The 19,494-nt window shown below is 37.8% G+C and overlaps 1 protein-coding gene across 5 annotated transcripts in view; it reads right to left on the reverse strand.

Moving 5' to 3' along the window:
* Window positions 1–19,494, reverse strand: part of NCEH1 (neutral cholesterol ester hydrolase 1) — a 112,890-nt gene that overhangs the window by 86,101 nt on the left and 7,295 nt on the right. For all 5 annotated transcript variants that reach the window (XR_014077102.1, XR_014077103.1, XM_081570957.1 and 2 more), the window contains one exon: window positions 10,179–10,222. The gene's annotated coding sequence lies outside the window, so the exon portion shown is untranslated. The remainder of the gene's footprint in view (window positions 1–10,178; window positions 10,223–19,494) is intronic.

The raw sequence follows: 19,494 nt of genomic DNA on the forward strand, positions 1-19,494 counted from the left end.
GTTTATTTTTGCTTTTATTTCCAATATTCTGGGAGGTGGGTCATGGAGGATCCTGCTGTGATTTATGTCGGAGAGTGTTTTGCCTATAATTTTCCTCTAGGAGTTTTATACTTTCTGGTCTTACGTTTAGATCTTTACTCCATTTTGAGTTCATTTTTGTGTATGGTGTTAGGAAGTGTTCTAGTTTCATTCTTTTACAAGTGGTTGACCAGTTTTCCCAGCACCACTTGTTAAAGAGATTGTCTTTTCTCCATTGTATATTCTTGCCTCATTTGTCAAAGATAAGGTGTCCATAGGTGCATGGATTTATCTCTGGCCTTTTTGTTTTGTTCCACTGATCTATATTTCTGTCCTTGTGCCAGTACCAGACTGTCTTGATGACTGTGGCTTTGTAGTAGAGCCTGAAGTCAGGCAGGTTGATTCCTCCAGTTCCATTCTTCTTTCTCAAGATTGCTTTGGCTATTCAAGGTTTTTTGTATTTCCATACAAATTGTGAAATTATTTGTTCTAGTTCTGTGAAAAATACCATTGGTAGCTTGATAGGGATTGCATTGAACCTATAGATTGCTTTGGGTAGTATACTCATTTTCACTGTATTCATTCTTCTGATCCATGAACACGGTATATTTCTCCATCTATTTGTGTCCTCTTTGGTTTCATAGTTTTCTATATATAGGTCTTTTGTTTCTTTAGGTAGGTATATTCCTAAGTATTTTATCCTTTTCATTGTGATGGTGAATGGAATTGTTTCCTTAATTTCTCTTTCTGTTTTCTCATTGTTAGTGTATAGGAATGCAAAGGATTTCTGTGTGTTAATTTTATATCCTGCAAATTTACTATATTCATTGATTAGCTCTAGTAATTTTCTGGTGGAGTCTTTAGGGTTTTCTATGTAGAGGATCATGTCATCTGCAAACAGTGAGAGTTTTACTTCTTCTTTTCCAATCTGGATTAATTTTATTTCTTTTTCTGCTCTGATTGCTGTGGACAAAACTTGAAAAACTATGTTGAATAGTAGTGGTGAGAGTGGGCACCCTTGTCTTGTTCCTGACTTTAGGGGAAATGCTTTCAGTTTTTCACCATTTAGGATAATGTTTGCTGTGGGTTTGTCATATATAGCTTTTATTATTAAACAAATATTTATTGCTCACTTTCTAAATACAGGCCTTCATAAATCCAAGAAAGGTAACTTGACATGCTTCAAAGTTATCCTTGGTCCAAAATGTGCATATATGCCTTCCTCATGGTAGACTATCCTGCCCCAGTCAGACCCCTAGGCTCCAATATACAAGTTAGGGCAAGCCCTACTCCTTGGCAAGAAAAAGGAACAGTAAATACATCATGAAGGACTTTGATTGTCAAGGTGTAGCTTAGGCTATATACTAACCTGAAGGCCAAGGAAGTTTGAAATAGCCTAGTGGTAGGTAGGCTGATGGAAGGCTGCACTCAATGTGCCAGCAAATTTGGAAAACTCACCAATGGCCACAGGACTGGAAAAGGTCAGTTTTCATTCCAGTCCCAAAGAAAGACAATGCCAAAGAAACCTCAAACCTATTGCACAATTGTACTTATCTCACATGGAGAAGGCAATGGTAACCCACTCCAGTACTCTTGCCTGGAAAATCCCATGGACGGAGGAGCCTGGTAGGCTGCAGTCCATGGGGTCTCAAAGAGTCGGACACGACTGAGCGACTTCATTTTCACTTTTCACTTTCATGCACTGGAGAAGGAAATGGTAACCCACTCCAGTGTTCTTGCCTGGAGAATCCCAGGGACGGCGGAGCATGGTGGGCTGCCGTCTATGGGGTAGCACAGAGTCAGACACAACTGAAGCGACTTAGCAGCAGCAGCAGCAGCAGCAGCAGCCCACGCTAGTAAAGTAATGCTCAAAATTCTCCAAGCCAGGCTTCAACAGTACATGAACTGTGAAATTCCAGATGTTCAAGCTGGATTTAGAAAAGGCAGAGGAACCAGAGATCAAATTGCCAACATCCACTGGATCATCTAAAAAGCAAGAAAGTTCCAGAAAAACATCTACTTTTGCTTTATTGACTATACCAAAGCCTTTGACTGTGTGTATCACAACAAACTATGGAAAATTCTTAAAGACGTGGGAATACCAGACCACCTGACCTGCCTGTTGAGAAATCTGTATGCAGGTCAGGTAGCAACAGTTAGAACTGGACATGGAACAACAGACTGGTTCCAAATAGGAAAAGGAGTACGTCAAGGCTGTATATTGTCACCCTGCTTATTTAACTTATATGAGAAACACTGGGCTGGATGAAGCCCAAGCTGGAATCAAAACTGCTGGGAGAAATATCAAAAACCTTAGATATGCAGATGATACCACCCTTATGGCAGAAAGTGAAGAACTAAAGAGGCTCTTGATGAAAGTGAAAGAGGAGAGTGAAAAAGTTGGCTTAAGGCTCAACATTCAGAAAACTAAGATCATGGCATCTGGTCCCATCATTTCATGGAAAATAGATAGGGAAACAACGAAAACAGTGACAGACTTTATTTTTGGGGGCTCCAAAATCACTGCAGATGTTGACTGCAGCCATGAATGGTGATGGTGGACAGGGAGGCCTGGCGTGCTGCAGTCCATGGGGTTGCAAAGAGTCGGACACGACTGAGTGACTGAACTGAACGGAATGGAAGGTAATTAACATTAACAGATCAACATTAAAAAAAAAAAGATCATTCTGATAACATATGCCTGTAGTGGGTAAGGTAAGATGAAAGTCAGGATGTTAGCCTGGAAGTATTACTTCCAAGGTCTGTGTGAAAAGAGCTGAGACCTGAATAAGATAGTAGCAGGAGGGGAGGGCATAACTGGATGGATTTTAGAGGGGCATAATACACAGGACTGCTGGACTTTTCCAACTTCACAAAAGGGAGGAGTGAAAGATGACTCCAGAGTTTTTTGTCATGGGCTATTGGGTAGGTGGCACATTCACTTAGAACATATAGCAGAAGGAGGTTTGTGTAATATTGAGTTCAGTTTGGGGATTACTAAAGATTGAGTAATTGTGAGACTTCCAAAGTGAGATTCTGGTAGGCAGTTCAACATATAGTTGTGGATCTCAGAAGAGAGATTTTAGTGAAATGTAGATATGAATACCTAAAACATTAACAGTATGAAAAAGCTTGGTAATTCACTCAATACTTTCTTAAAATTTAATGCAGTTGTTACTTATACATATTATTGAAAAATATTTAGAGAAATCATGTACATGTGCATACATGCTCAGTTGCTCAGTCATGTCCAATTCTTTGCAACCCCATACACTGTAGCCCACCAGGCTCCTCTGTCCATGGAATTTTCCAGGCAAGAATCCTGGAGCAGGTTGCCACTTCCTACTCCAGGGGATCTTCCTGACCCAGAGATTGAACCCACGTCTCTTGCATCTCCTGCATTGGCAGGCAGATTCTTTACAACTGAGTCACCTAGGAAGCCCCAGTAGAGAAATCACAGATACAAACAAAAAAAAAGGACGAGGGAAAAGGAGGATGAATAGGAAGGAAAGTAAGGGACAAAGAGGAAGTGTTGGAAGGAGAGAGAACAAAAAGAAAAATTTTTAATTACTTATCTCCTTGAAAATACTCAATTTATTCCATGTTAAAGAGTGAATCATCTGACTCTTCATATACTTTATATTGGATATGTTTGGGGGCATGTGAATGGGACATTATTCCAAAGAAAACTTGCATGAGAACCATAGTGGGCACCTTGGAAGTCTGTGGCCTCTCGGGATCTTTTGAACATTCTAAATGTTCACAGTTTCCCACACCATGAATCCCAGGTCTGCAAGCTAGAAACTATGCTTGTTATCTCTCCAATCTCTCTCTCATTTCAGACACCCAGCATGTGTCCTAGGTTCTGCCATCAGTGGCACTCATGGAATGCCTTTGACTCATGGAATGCCTTTGATTCATAAGAGCATTATGAAGAGTCTGGCTGAGGCACAGAGCTCTCAGTGGTGTCAGAGGCACTGTGGACAGTCTCATGGCTTTGGTTACAGCTCCAAGAAGCTTTGGACTTCCCTGGCGGTTCAGTAGTAAAGAATCTACCTGCAATGCAGGAGTTGCAGAAGCTGCGGGTTTGATCCCTGGGTTGGGAAGATCCCCTGGAGGAGGAAATGGCAACTCACTCCAGTATTCTTGCCTGGAAAATCCCATGGCTAGAGGAGCCTGGTGGGCTACAGTCCTGGGGGTGCAAAGAGTCAACACAACTGAAGAGACTTAGCACGTATGCACCAAGAAACTTTAACCTCTGAGAATGATTGGCCCTTCTCTGTTAAAACTAGCTAGACTGAGTTGGTTCTGTTGTTTAGAAGAGAAAGAAAGCCCAGATGTAACCATTTATAGAATAAATTCACAATGATGATGATTTTTAATATTTTCTAAACACAGCTCATATATGAGAATTCCTGAAGGCAGACAATAGCCAGTGGTGGCACATACATAGGAAATAGAGGAAATACAACTTAGTTGCATTTATTCTTTTTCCTCCTTTCTATCCATCTACAGGTCTGTGCTATGTGCATGCTAAGTCGCTTCAGTTGTGTCTGACTCTTTCCAACCCTATGGACTGTAGCCCACCAGGCTCCTCTGTCCATGGGTTTTTCCAGGCAAAAATACTGGAGTGGGTTGCCATGTCCTCTTGTAGGGGATCTTCCCCACCCAGGGATCAAATCTGTGTCCCTGTGACTCCTGCATTGCAGGCAGATTCTTTACTGCTGAGCCACCAGGGAAGCCCATCTACAGGTCTATACCACTGCATTTCCAGAATTAATGAATGCACATGATAAAAACATATGCTGAACCTGACGCATGCATGCAACCGTGCATGCATTGCTTCAGTCATGTCTGACTCTGTGCGACCCCATGGACAGCAGCCCACCAGGCTCCCCTGTTCACGGGATTCTCCAGGCAAGAATACTAGAGTGGGTTGCCATTTCCTTCTTCAGCTGAACCTGATATACATATATATTTGCCCATTTTTTCTAAGACACAAATAAACACAATGTTGAGGCATCTCTGAGAATTTATAGAATTTCAGAATAGAGTTATAAAAGGCAGCGAGGGGTATGAGGAAGAGCATTGACATCTAGTCCTAGTTAATTATTAACCAATCATGTGATCTTGGGCTTCTTTGATCTAGTTTCCCCCCTCTATAAATGTAGGGTTGTATTAATAACAATAGCTATTATTTATTGAGCACATACTTTGCTAGTCACTGCTGAAGGGGTGATAAGCAAAATTACTACCTCAGGCTAAGAAAGAAGATAAGAGAGGTTAAGTAGATTGATCAAAGTTACACTGTTAGGCAATAGCAGAACTGTATTATGGACTTTGATACATAGCTACCAAGTTTTACTCCTTAACCTTCATTAGGTGATCTCTTATGTTCTTTCAGCTATACCCCTCTAAATAAATATGTGTTCTTTTTTAAATCAAGAACTGCAAGGAAGATGTAAGTTGACTTTCTTTTTTTTTCTTTTGTTTTGTTTTGTTTTGTTTTGTTTCAAAATTTATTTAGCTATTTGGAGTCCCTTGAGATAGCATATAAATTTGGGGAAGAGTTTTTCTAATTTCCATTTATTTATGGATTTCTTTTAATTAATTATTATTAATAAAGTATTTTATTAATAATTATTAATTATAAAATTAAATCTCTTTAATTTCTTTCTTTGGCAAAAAAGGTAAGTTGACTTTCACAAGCAACACTAGGCACTTTGATTTTTAAACAGCCTAAGGTTTTTTAGGTTCTTGTCAGGCTTAACATCGTGTTAACTCCTGTTGAAACTGACTAAGAAAAAGAGTCAAGAGACTTAGCTGCCAAGGGAAGCATTTGTAATTAATGATGAACATGTTTAGAACAGCATAGGATAAGGCAGAGACCCTGGGGTAGGGTCTGCACCAGCAGTGAGGGAACACTACGCATGTGGTGGCGGTAGCAGAGCTACAGAATAGAATTAAAATCTCTATGGTTATAGAACAGCAGGAACAGGACTGGCAACTGCAGAGAGGCCCCAGCAGCAGCAGCAGCAGCAGCAGCAGAAACAACTGTGGAGTATTTTTATGTACTGGGCCATGTTCTAACTATTTTATGTACATTATTTTCTTTAATCTTTTTTGGTTAATATATTTCTACTTTTACTATGGATAAATGAATATATTTATAAAAATAGTCTCATACAATATTAAATTTTTGTCACCTGCTTTCGTAATTTCATATATTTGAATACCTTCCCCTGTCTTCGAAAACAGAGTTTTTCAAATTGTCTGTGAAGGACCAGGCTCTTTCCCAGTCCTTTCAGACCAGTATTTTGTTAAGTGACTCTGCTCATGCTCTTGAATGTCACAGCAATGTTAAACTGGTATTAAAGTTTCTAAATGCTTACTCACAATTTCTGTATTTATCTCATTGTGAATTGATAACAGTTTATTGACTGATTCTAATATACAGATCACACTTTAGGTAGCACTGTTTTGAAGCCCCTAGAATTATTGCATAGTATGAGGGAAAACCAATTTGATAACCAATCCTGTTGCGGATATAAGAAAGCACTGTTCCACAGTAATCATTCCACTGAGTGATTGCTACTCTACTAATTTTATTGCTTTGAGAAACAAGGCCTTTGTTGTGAACATACTACACCTTTGTAATAAAATCAACTCCCCATAGCATGACCAATTACAAAAACTTGCATTTCAGCTTAATCAGTTAGCAGTTAAGTCTTCAGTTTTGTTTACCCTACCTCTGACATTTGCCTTCTTTTTTATTGCCATCATCCTGTTGGAGACCATAGAATCATGATTCCTGGACTATTTTAAAGGCCATCTTAATTGTCTCCTTGCCACCAGCATCTTTTCTCTTTTTCTTCATTTGAAAAATGAAATGAGCAGAGACTGATTTTAAGGTGTTCTCTACCTTTAATAGTCCATGATTTATCCCCTGCAGTTCTTATAGACTCTGGCTTTGTTTCTGCCCAAAATAGCATATCCTAAATTTTCCATTAGAGTCTTTGCTACAAACATAATTTTGAAAAGGAAGTACAACCTGGAGATCAGCAACTGAGATTTGAAAGATACAACCAGGCTGAATATACTGACAATCTAGAAACTGTAACCTTGGCTACTCTGCATTGATGCTTTCTGCTCTTTAATTTGGCACTACAATCCTCAAGGTAATTAATATTTCTGTAGTTCTAGGAAGGTAACCTCTAAGAGTAATGAGAAATAATAAGAATCATATAGAAATAATGAAAAACATAAATTTAAACCCAGAGTATTAGTACTTTCTAATTGCTTGAAATATAAAATTAGTAATGAGTTTTATAATTAATATAATCTGTTTTTTAGTTTGATAAATGTGTATATAATATTTAAGAAGATCTGATATATCAGACATGATTTTAATAAATATGAAATTTCAATTATATGCTTCAATGTTTAAGTAAATGCTGCTGCTGCTGCTGCTGCTGCTGCTGCTAAGTCGCTTCAGTCGTGTCCGACTCTGTGCAACCCCATAGACCGCAGCCCACCAGGCTCCCCCATCCCTGGGATTCTCCAGGCAACAACACTGGAGTGGGTTGTCATTTCCTTCTCCAGTGCATGAAAGGGAAAAGTGAAAGTGAAGTCGCTCAGTCGTGTCCAACTCTAGCGAGCCCATGGACTGCAGCCTACCAGGCTCCTCTGTCCATGGGATTTTCCAGGCAAGAGTACTGGAGTGGGGTGCCATTGCCTTCTCCGTTTAAGTAAATAATCAATGTTTAAATTTAATTTGTTTTGATTTAGAATCTCATAATAATTCATGTTTAAATAATTAGTGCAGTAAGTTAGCATTGAACAAAGTACCTATAGGAGTGAGAGTTCCTTTCTGTAAAAAGCTCCATGATGTTGAAGATCCCATCAGCGCCCCCACTGTTGCCCTTAAGGAAGTAGGCCATTTTGTGTTTCAGAAGATTGGAAGGAAAAAGGAGAAGATAGAGATCATTTCCCTGAGGTGAAGGATTCAAGTATGGCTTTGGGGGCATTTTTCTTGAAATATGATGGAAGCAGTCCTGAGAATGAGGAAGATCTCAGACCCATGCAGCTCCCCAGGAGACTGAAAGAAACAGGGCAGCTGCTGAATAGGAGCAGCTTGGAGAGGACTGGGGATTGAAACCAAGTGTCTTGATTTGGGGAATAGATGATACTCTTTTTCAAGCATGGTATTAAAAGAGTAGGTGTACTTCCCTGGTAGCTCAGTGGTAAAGAATTCGCCTGCCAATGCAGGAGACTCATGAGATGCAGGATATATCCCTGGGTGGGGAAGATCCCCTAAAGGAGGAAATGGCAACACATTCCAGTATTCTTGCCTGGAAAATCCTATGGACAGGGGAGCCTGGCAGGCTAAAATCCATTGTGTTGCAGAGTCAGACATGTTTTAGCAATTAAACAACAACATGAAAAGAGTAGAGGTGACTGCCTGTAAATAATTTATGCAGGCATCAATAATTAACATCTCAGAGGTGATCAAAGGATTTGGACTGAAGACCCAAATCCTTTTCCCCAAGTTTTCTGATGTTGTATATAATGACCCAGAGTGTTTATGATCCTAGAGAGAGGTGGAGCCTGTCTGCCTTATATGAATTCTCCTATATAATCAGCTAAACTTCCCACAAATTCTGTTGAGTAGAAAGCTTAGGCAGGCATCCCTAATTAAGAACAATAAAGAAAATGACATGTTTTTTTAACCCAGGATTGTGAAGCAGATTCACATCCTTTACAAATATACTGGAGCCCAGTGTATTCTGACTCAGCCTGAGCTATTAATATTTAGGACCTACGGAAAAGGAAGACCACTGTGGGATTACTGGTTCCTGACAGAGTGTGTCCACATTTTGAGAGGAGATACAGAAAAGGACCACCAAGTGAAACAGGTAGAGGTAAAGCCCAGTAATGTGATGTAAGCCAAAGATGATAAACTAGAACCTAGTCCTTTATTCCTATGGTCTAGGAAACAAAGCCTATGCTTAAATCAACTTCTCCTGGTTCAAGAAAAGGAACCGTGCCACAGTCAGAAAACTTTTTCCTGTCTTGAGGAATTCTAAAGTACACTCTGAAAGTCAAGTCAGACCTTGCTTAAGACAGTAACGAAGTCTGCTTTACTAGAAATTCTTTTCCCTATGATAATCTTGTGATAATCAAACATATTTGGTTTTTCTTTAGAAAACTAAGATAGTAAAACAGTAAATATATTCATTACAGTTCTAACAAGATAATGTAGTAGACTAATAGACTGAAAATTCATCTATTTTTGCTTTGAGATTTATACTATTACTTGTAAAGCTTATGGATAGATGAGTTAATATCTAAATATTATTAAAACTTAAGTTCATAAATATGTAAATTGTGGTTTCTACCTTAAGGTATTCCAAGAGTCTCCAGGAAATGGGTCTTTTAACTTATGTTTCTTATTTTTAAAGCATGAGAAGATATTTGTACTTGTTACTTGGGAGAGAGTTGGTAAAAGACCTTGGATGGTTATGGGAAAGTGTCAGGATGTATACTATTGGTAGCAGGAAGTCAAAGGTTTGGTAAGGAAAATGGCACAATTAGAACTGTTTTGTTTTCCCAAGTTTTAAATTATAAAAGTAATCCACGTCTACAATTTAAAAAAATCAAACAGTATAGGAGTGCTGTCTAAAAATATTTACTATATGATAAGATATCAGCTTTTAATTTCACATTGGTGTTCCCAAGAGCAGTGATTTAATATATACCAATTCTGTGGTCAGTCACATTCATGCAAAAAAAGAAAAGAAAACAAAGAAAGGATTCTAACTAGGAAAATGAAACAATGTAATTTGAAAATACTGATAAACATTTCAAGTCTATGATATTATACATAATAGCACCATTTAATCTTCAAAAAGAGAAGCATGCAAAATGTTAATAAAAAAATTAAAGGAAATTATGCTTAATGAAGGAGAAAATAGCCTAATATTTTAATAGCCTCTATAAAATAAGTTCAACTGCGTGTGAAAGAGTAGGTAAAAATAATGAGATTCAAAGCATTAGTTTTTTTTTTTTCCACGTCTGTGACTATATCAAGCATCACAACTTTCATGCTAGCATGCATTAGGGAAACATTTTTTATTTTATATATATTAATGTAAAATTACCTGTTATGGATGGTGAGCATGCAATTTTGCCTTGTGAACTCCAGCTGTAAGAAAAGGAAAGCACTGTGATGAAATGGAGGTTGTCAAAACAGAGCTCACTAAACTCTGAGCTCAATGGTGGCAAAGGCCACACCACCAAGTTGTTTGACAGTTTTATCCTCAGTGCCTAGCACAGTGTCCAGTGTATAATAAGTACCTAAAAAAATTGTCAAATACCTAGTAATAGTAATGTCTAACATTGATTGCTTTCTATGTGTTATACTCTAAGCACTGACATCATTTTATACAAATCTTGAAAAAAAACTCCCAGACTACTTCATGAATTAGTTTATTCACTATAGGGCAAAGGTTAAGAACTTCCGGAATTACCCAAATGCCTGAATTTTAGACTTCCTGTGATTCACTTTTGTTGTCCAAAATATGGAATTTCTTTTCCTGTGAGTGGCTCTCTGGTCTTTAGCATCTTACATACTACTTAATCCCTAATGCTTGCTAGAATTTCAGTAGCTCAGTCATTGTCTGTTTAAAACTTCTTGAGTCCCAGTGCCTTTGAGTTCATATCCCATAAATTGTGAATTCCTGCACTGAGTCATTCCTTTGTTTTGTTTCTGCTCCAGAACTTACATATCACAACCATAGGAAAAAAGAGAACTGGCAAATTCATAAGGGCAATTTACATGGATAAAAAAGTATAAATTTTGGGAACAAACAAAGAAAAACTTGCAAGGATCTCAAAAATCTGATTTTCTTATTTTGGAATGCCTCTTTAGAAGATAAGATATTTTTAAAGACTATAACACAATACCATTACCACACACATGAAAATAATACCCTAATATGATCAAATATCTAGTCTGCATTCACATTTCATTGCAATCCCCTTATTTTAAATACATTTTTATTGAATTTTTTCCTCAAAATTTTATTGTGAAAATTTTCATACCACAAAGTCAAAATAATTTTACAGTGAACACCTGTTTTCAGACCATCTAGATGATACCATTAATGTTTTACTATTTCTGATTTTATCATATATCTATATATATCTGTGCACATACATTAGTTCATCTGTTTTTTTTGTTTACACATTTTAAAGTAAATTACAGGACCACTCTGGTGGTGAAGAGGTTAAGAATCCACCTTCCAGTGCAGAGGACATGGTTTTAATCCCTGGTCAGGGAACTAGGATCCCACATGCCTTTGGGCAACTGGGCCCTCACACAGTCACTTGAGAGCCCAAGCTACAATAAAGATCCCATGTGCCACAACACGCTGCAAATAAATAAATTTTTTTAAAAAAAGTGAATCACAGACATCAGTACAAATGAACAAATCTCAAGCATATATTGAGTTTGACAAACATATCTGAAACTCAAACTGCTATCAAGATACAGAATATTGTCACTGCCATCATGCCCCTCCCCAATTATTCCCTATCTCCATTCCCTAAGAGATAACCACTGTTCTGATTTTTTCCCAGAATAGATTAGATATGACTGTTCTTAAACTTTATATAAAGAGCCTTCCTCTTTTGTGTGAGGCTTTTTTACACTCATCATAATGTTTTTGAGTGTCAGTCATCCATATCGTTGTGGGATTCAGCAATTCATTCCTTTTTACCTACTGAATAATATTACCTTGTATGAATATACCACAGTTTGTTTATACAGTCTCTGATGGACACCTGGGCTGTTTCCAGTTTGGGGATATTATGAATAAAGCTGCTATGAAAAATCTTATACAAATCTTTTATTGTGGTCAGATGTACTGATTTTTCCTAAGTATTAATGTCATAGGGTAGGCACATACTTAATTTGGTAGAAAACTGTCAGATCTTTTTCCAAAGAAGTTGGAGCTTTTTACGTCCACCAATAATGGTTGGTGTAATTTTCTCACATCATCACCAAAATTTGGTATTATCAGTCTTTTTTATTTCAGTTCAGTTCTGTCACTCAGTTGTGTCCAACTCTTTGCGACCATATGGACTGCAGCACGCCAGTCTTCCCTGTCCACCACCAACTCCTGGATCTTGCTCAAACTCATGTCCGTTGAGTTGGTGATGCCATCCAACAATCTATCTATCAGATCTAATCCCTTGAATCTATTTCTTTCTTCCACTGTATAATCATAAGGGATTTGGTTCAGGTTAAACCAGAATGGTCTAGTGGTTTTCCCTACTTTCTTCAATTTAAGTCTGAATTTAGCAATAAGGAGTTCATGATCTGAGCCACAGTCAGCTCCTGGTCTTGTTTTTGCTGACTGTATAGAGCTTCTCCATCTTTGGCTGCAAAGAATATAATCAACCTGATTTCAGTATTGACCATCTGGTGATGTCCATGTGTAGAGTCTTTTGTGTTGTTTGAAGGGGGCGTTTGCTATGACTAACGCATTTTCTTGGCAAAATTCTGTTAGCCTTTGCCCTGCTTCATTTTGTACTCCAAGGTCAAACTTGCCTGTTACTCCAGGTATCTCTTGACTTCCTACTTTTGCATCCCAGTCCCCTATGGTGAAAAGGATATCTTTTTTTGATGTTAGTTCTAGAAGGTCTTGTAGGTCATCACAGAACCATTCAACTTCACCTTCTTCAGCATTAGTGGTTGAGGCATAGTCTTGGATTACTGTTATATTGAATGGTCTGCTTTGGAAATGAACAGAGATCATTCTGTTGTTTTTGAGATTGCACCCAAGTACTGTATTCTGGACTCTTTTGTTGACTATGAGGGCTACTCCATTTCTTCTAAAGGATTCTTGCCCACAGTAGTAGATATAATAATGGTCATCTGAATTAAATTTGCCCGTTCTGGTCCATTTTAGTTCACTGATTCCTAAAATGCTGGTGTTCACTTTTGCCATCTCCTGTTTGATCACTTCCAATTTACCTTGATTCATGGACCTAACATTCCAGGTTCCTATGCAATAGTGTTCTTTACAGCATTGGACTTTACTTCCATAATTAGTCACATCCACAACTGTGTATTGTTTTTGCCTTGGCTCCGGCTCTTCACTCTTTCTGGAGTTATTTCTCTACTCTTCTCCAGTAGCATATTGGAGACACTACTGGAGAGTTCATCTTTCAGTGTCATATCTTTTTGCCTATTTTAATACTGTTCATGGGGTCCCCAAGGCAAGAATACTAAGTGGTTTGCCATTCCCTTCTCCACTGGACCACATTTTGTCAGAACTCTCCACCAAGACCTGTCTGTCTTGGGTGGCTCTACACAGTATGGCTCATAATTTCATTGAGTTAGCCAAGGCTGTGATCCATGTGATCAGTATGGTTAGTTTTCTGTGACTGTGGTTTTCATTCTGTCTGACCTCTTATGGGGAGCTTCCTGATGGAAGAGACAGACTGTGAGGGAATCTGGGGCTTTTTTATTTATCAGTCTTTTTACTTTCTAATGAGTATATAGTGTTATTTCATTTTGCTGTTTATTTGAATATCTCTGATGACTAATAACATGGAGCACTTTTTTTTAATGTGCATCTTGGTCATTACCATTGGTTTGTATTCTTTTGTGAAGTGTCTGTTTAAATCTTCCAGATTTAGATCTATCATTTATTACATTTTTTTTTGATTGTCAGTTTTTTGTTCTTTCTTTTCCCTTTTCCTGCCTTCTTCTGGTTTAAATGTTTTTGAACTTTGTTGTTTTAGTTGCTCAGTCGTGTACGACTAACTGCGACCCCATGGACTGTAGCCCACGAGGCTGCTCTGTCCATGGGATTTCCCAATTTTTCTTTGCCTCTTTGCATTTTTATTTATGCCTCTTTGAAGTCTTAATTTAGTGTTTTCTCTAGGGATTACAGTATATAGTCAACTTTCATACTCTACTTCACATAACATGTGCTATGGTCTCAATGTTTGCATCCTTGAAAAATTCCTATGTAAAAATCTCAGTGCCCAATGTAATAGTGTTAGAATGTAGGGCCTCTGGAAGGTGCTTATGTCACAAGGGTGAAGCCCTCATGAATGGGATTGTTTTTCCTATAAAAGAGACTGCACAGAGATCTCTTACCCCTTCTACCATGTGAGGATACAGTAAGAAATCAGAGGTCTACAACCTGGAAGAAGGTCTTCACCAGAACCTCACCATGCTGTAACCCAGATTTTGGACTTTCAGCCTACAGAGCTGTGAGCAATAAATTAGTGCTATTTATATACCACCCAGTCTCCGTTACTTTTGTTCTAACATCCTTAACAAATTAAAACAATATGTGCAAACTTTGCAACCATATGAGTTCATTTACCATCTCCTGCCTTTCTGTTTTTAAAAAATAATTTATTTTTGGTTGTGCTGGGTCTTCATTGCTGTGCATATTGTTGTTTGGTCTCTCAGTCGTGTCCAACACTTTGTGACCCCATGGACAGCAGCACACAAGGCCTCCTTGTCTATCACCTCCCAGATCTTGCTCAAACTCATGTCCATTGAGTTGGTGATGCCATCCAACCATCTCACTCTCCATCATCCCCTTCTCCTCCTGACTTCTGTCTTTCCCGGCATCAGGGTCTTTTCAAATGAGTCAGCTCTTCGCATCAGGTGGCCAAAATATTGGAGTTTCAGCTTCAGCACCAGTCTTTCCAATGAATATTCACGACTGATTTCCTTTGGGATGGATTGGTTTGATCTCCTTGCAGTCCAAGGGACTCTCAAGAGTCTTCTCCAACACCACAGTTCAAAAGCATCAATTCTTTGGCATTCAGCCTTCTTTATAGTTCAACTCTCACATACATACATGATTACTGGTAAAACCATAGCTTTGACTAAAAAGACCTCATCGGCAGAGTAATCGTCTCTGCTTTTTAATACACCGTGTGAGCTCTCTCTAGTTGTGGACAGTGGGGGCTACCCTTTATTGTGGTATGCAGGCTTCTCGTTGTTTTGCCTTCTCTTGTTGAGGAGCATAAGCTCTAGGTGCACCAGCTTCAGTGGTTGTGGTGCACAGGCTTAGTTGCTCTGTGCCATGTGGAATCTTCCCAGACCAGGAATCAAATCCAAGTCCTCTGCTTTGGCAGGAAGATCATTATCCACTCTACCACCAAGAAAGTCCACTATCTCCTGCCTTTCCTTATGCTGTATTTGTCATTAGTATATTTCATTTCTATTTCACACCATAGAGAAGGCTATAATTTTTGTTTTAAGCAGTTATATGTGTTTTAAAGAAATCAATAGATTTCAATTACATTTACTCAGTTATCTACCATTTTTTAAAGTTCTTCATTTCTTCCTGAGGATTAAAGTTTCCAGGTAGAATCATCAGCCTGAAAAACTTTCTTTAGCATTTCTTGTAATATCAGTGTGCTAGCAATTAATTCTTAGTTTTCCTTTATTTGAAAATGTCTTTATTTTGCTTTCATTCTGGGAGGATATTTTCACTGGATATAGAATTTGGGGTACTAACTAAAAAAACTAAAACTAAAAACTACTACGTTTTTTATTTCAGTATTTGTTTAATGTTGTACCACTGTCTCCTGGTCTCCACAGTTTCTAATGAGAAGTCAGTATTATTTGCAAATTGTTGTCCTCTTATTTGTAATGTGTCTTTTTTCCCCCATGGCTCCTTTTAAGATATTGCCTTTTCTTTGGATTTCAACAATTTGACCATGATATGCAAGCCAGTCTTTGTATTTATCCTAATTAGTCTTGAAATAGAAACTTTTTCTTCTGGCAAAAGCTATGTCTTTTGCCAAATTTGAGAACATTTTGTTCATTGTTTCTTAAAATTATTTCCCCCTTTCTCTCTCTCCTTCTGGGATTCCAATTATACATTATACTTTCCCACAGGTTCCAAAAGCTCTCATTGTTTATCCAAAATTTTTCTCTTTGTTCTTACAATTCGATACTTTTTATTGATTTATTTTCAATTTGACTGACTCCATTCTATTATTAAGCCCATCCTTCTCCTTAGTGCAGTAGGGGTAATCTACTATTTAGCCCATTATTATTATTATTAGTCATAACCTACTATTTAGCCCACCTAGTTAATTTTTTATTTAGGTATTTTATTTTCCATGCCAAAATTTCCATTTGGCTCTTTTTAAAAGTCATGTTTATTAAAATATTACTCAGTATAGTAAAATTCATGACTTTTGGCAAATATGTACCTTTGTGTAACTACTACCAAATCAAGACATGAGTACTTCCAGTCATCATCCCAAAGAGTTCTCTTGTGTCATTTTGCAGTAGATCGACTCCTACCCCTTCGCCCTATCAACCATTGATATGTTTTTTGTCCCTTTATCGTTGTCTTTTTTAGAATGCCCCATCAATGGAGTCATACAACATGTAGTTTTTTTGTTTCTGTTTTTTTTTCCCCCACTTAATATGATGCTTGTAAGAGTCATCCATTTTGTTGCATGTAAACTGCTGATTATTTTCCCAGGTTTTGTATTTCCTTTTTATGCATTCACTAATGATATACACTTGGGTTTTTTCCAGTGTTTAGCAATTTTGAATAAAATTTCCTCAAAGTCTCCTCCCATGCACATCTTTTGGATTACCTCAGGTTGAGTTTTTCCACGTGTGTGTACATGTAGCATTCTGCCTGCAATTCAGACAGAAATCACCAAAAGGTCTTTAACTCACCAAAGGTAAATATCTGTATCTGTTAGGATATTTTATATATAGTGCTCAGTTGAGATACATATTTAGCAAAATTATTTTTAAGTTGAAACAACACAGTAAATAATATAAGGTTGCTTGGATGTTGCCTCCTATATAAATCTATTGTATTATTACACTTGTTATAATTTTAACTATTAAATCATAAAGGTCTAATTGTTTCACAGCCAGTTTGGGATGAGCTTCGTTCATTCCAGTTATGCTGTATATGAAAGTGAAAGTCGCTCAGTTGTGCCTGATTCTTTGTGACCCCATGGACTATGTAGTCTGCCAGGCTCCTCTTCCCAAGGAATTCTGCAGGCAAGAATGCTGGAGTGGGTAGCCGTTCCCTTCTCCAGGGGATCTTCCCAACCCAGGGACTGAACCCAGGTCTTCCACACCACAGGTGAATTCTTTACCATCTGAGCCACCAAGAAGCCCTATGGTGTATATAGTTTGAATGATATATAAATTGTTCCTCCTCTTGACCACCCTTCCCCATCTCAGTATTTTGCAAGATTTAATTAGTTGTACATCTGGTGCCACTTGCTACAGTTGTTATAATTTGATGGCAAACCCACTTCTCATCATTGAAGGAGAGAGAAAAGATGTGTGTCTGATTAGTCCCAAGATTTTTTTGAGCTGTGCCATGCATGATTCTCCCTGCTTATGCAACTCCATCTTGGAATTTTTTTTTGGTCTTACTATTTTTATCATTCTATAGAGAAGAGGCTAGTGATGAGTACTAATCTTTTTTTAAGATTATTTTTAAGATCTATTATTATTTGACTGGGCTGAGTCTTAGTTGTGGCATACGGGACCTTTAATTTCAGCATTTGGGCTCTTAGTTGTGCCAGCATGCAGGATCTAGTTCCCTGACCAGGGATTGAACCTGGGTCCCCTGCATTGTGAGTGCAGAGTCTTATATGATGGACCACCAGGAAAGTCTCCAATACTAATCTTAAATACAGTTGTTTTTTTTTTCTGTCCACAAGTAAATTAATGTCTGCTCTTAAATATCTACTCACACTTTCTTGGGGGAAAAAAATCAAGTATCAGTACTAATAGATGTTGCATGTAAATTGTTAGCAAGTAATGACTACAACTCAGATGATTAAGAATTTTGTAACAGAAAGTTCTGTTATGTTTTAATTTTTACATACAATTATGATAATTACCACATTGTAAGAATATAAATCTTTGCTTTTTAAAGTTTATTTTTTACTATTTCTTTATCAATATTGGCTTCATTATCTAAATACTAAATATTGAATAAATTAAATGTCAATTTTTTAATTACCATAGTTCATGTTACTAGTGGGACCTTCAGGTGTTCAGAGAGTTTTTGGGGGGGTTAACATTCAATGCAAAAGTACTATATGGTGTATAACTCCAGAGTTGAATTTTAAGATTCCCTAATATGCATACTATCTTTTTATCTGAAGTAATAAATAAGCTATGATTTTGAGAGTGGAGGAGAAAAAAAGACTCTCATACATGCTGCTGCTAAGTCGCTTCAGTCGTGTCCCACTCTGTGCGACCCCATAGACGGCAGCTCACCAGGCTCCGCCGTCCCTGGGATTCTCCAGGCAAGAATACTGGAGTGGGTTGCCATTTCCTTCTCCAGCTCATACATAAGAATGTATTACTGGGTCTTTTGGCAATTGTGTTCAACTTTGTAAGAAACATCCACACCAGCAATGTATAAGAGGTCATGTTACTCCACATCCTCACTGGAACTTGGTACCAAATCTATCTTGAAGTAAAAAAAAGATTTAATTTACTTTGCAAATTCACAGAAATAGTACAAGGGTCAGCCTTGAGAGATAGGCAGAAGGTAGAGAGCTCCAGAGATATAGGCAGTGGAAACATAAGCCAAGATTACTGTACCCAAAGAATCTGCTCTGCACACTGTTGAAGCTATTACAATGTATATGATTCTTAACCCTTTCCATATGTTTGTACGTGTGTGTTAGTCTCTCAGTCGTGTCCAGCTCTTTGTGATCCCATGGACTGTAGCTCACCAGGTTTCTCTGTTCATGGAATTCTCCAGGCAAGAATACTGGAGTGGGTAGCCATTCCCTTCTCCAGCAGATCTTCCCAATTCAGGGATCTAACCCAGGTCTTCTGCATTGCAGGCAGATTCTTTACCATCTGAGCCACAAGGGATGCCCTTCCATATCTTTAGCACATGTTAAAATTCAAAGTCCTCTGAGAAAGCATAAGAATGACTGAACTCTAATCACGGGAAGAGGGTGGCTCCACTCAAATCTATGGTAACAGACAAACATTACCTCCCATTAAAACCATATTCAATGAGGAATTCCTCAAAAGGGAAATCACTATTTTTAGGAAGGAAGGGTTCAACAGCCAGTAAAACAACTGTCCACTAAAACACTCATGATAGAAAATCTGAAAAGTACAAAAAAAAAAAAAAAAGGAAAGGAGAGAAAGAAATAATCTCCCTAAATGCAACAGTCAACATACAAACACTAACATTTTGTATATTTCATTTATGTTAATGTTTTTCTAGGCTTGGGATTTATATATAGTTGCATTATGCACTTGAATATCACAACACTATCTGACCTTTAAAATATTTCCCAATGCATTTCTATTATTTCTTACATGTAATTTTTCCTCTATTATTAAGCCCACAGTAAATCTGCTTATGCTAAATGTTTATGCCAATTGAAGCCAAATATCCACAATTTTTCGAT

The sequence above is a fragment of the Giraffa tippelskirchi genome, chromosome 2 (genome assembly GCF_054371585.1).
Source record: "Giraffa tippelskirchi isolate mGirTip1 chromosome 2, T2T-mGirTip1v1.2.pri, whole genome shotgun sequence".
Lineage (NCBI taxonomy): Eukaryota > Metazoa > Chordata > Mammalia > Artiodactyla > Giraffidae > Giraffa > Giraffa tippelskirchi.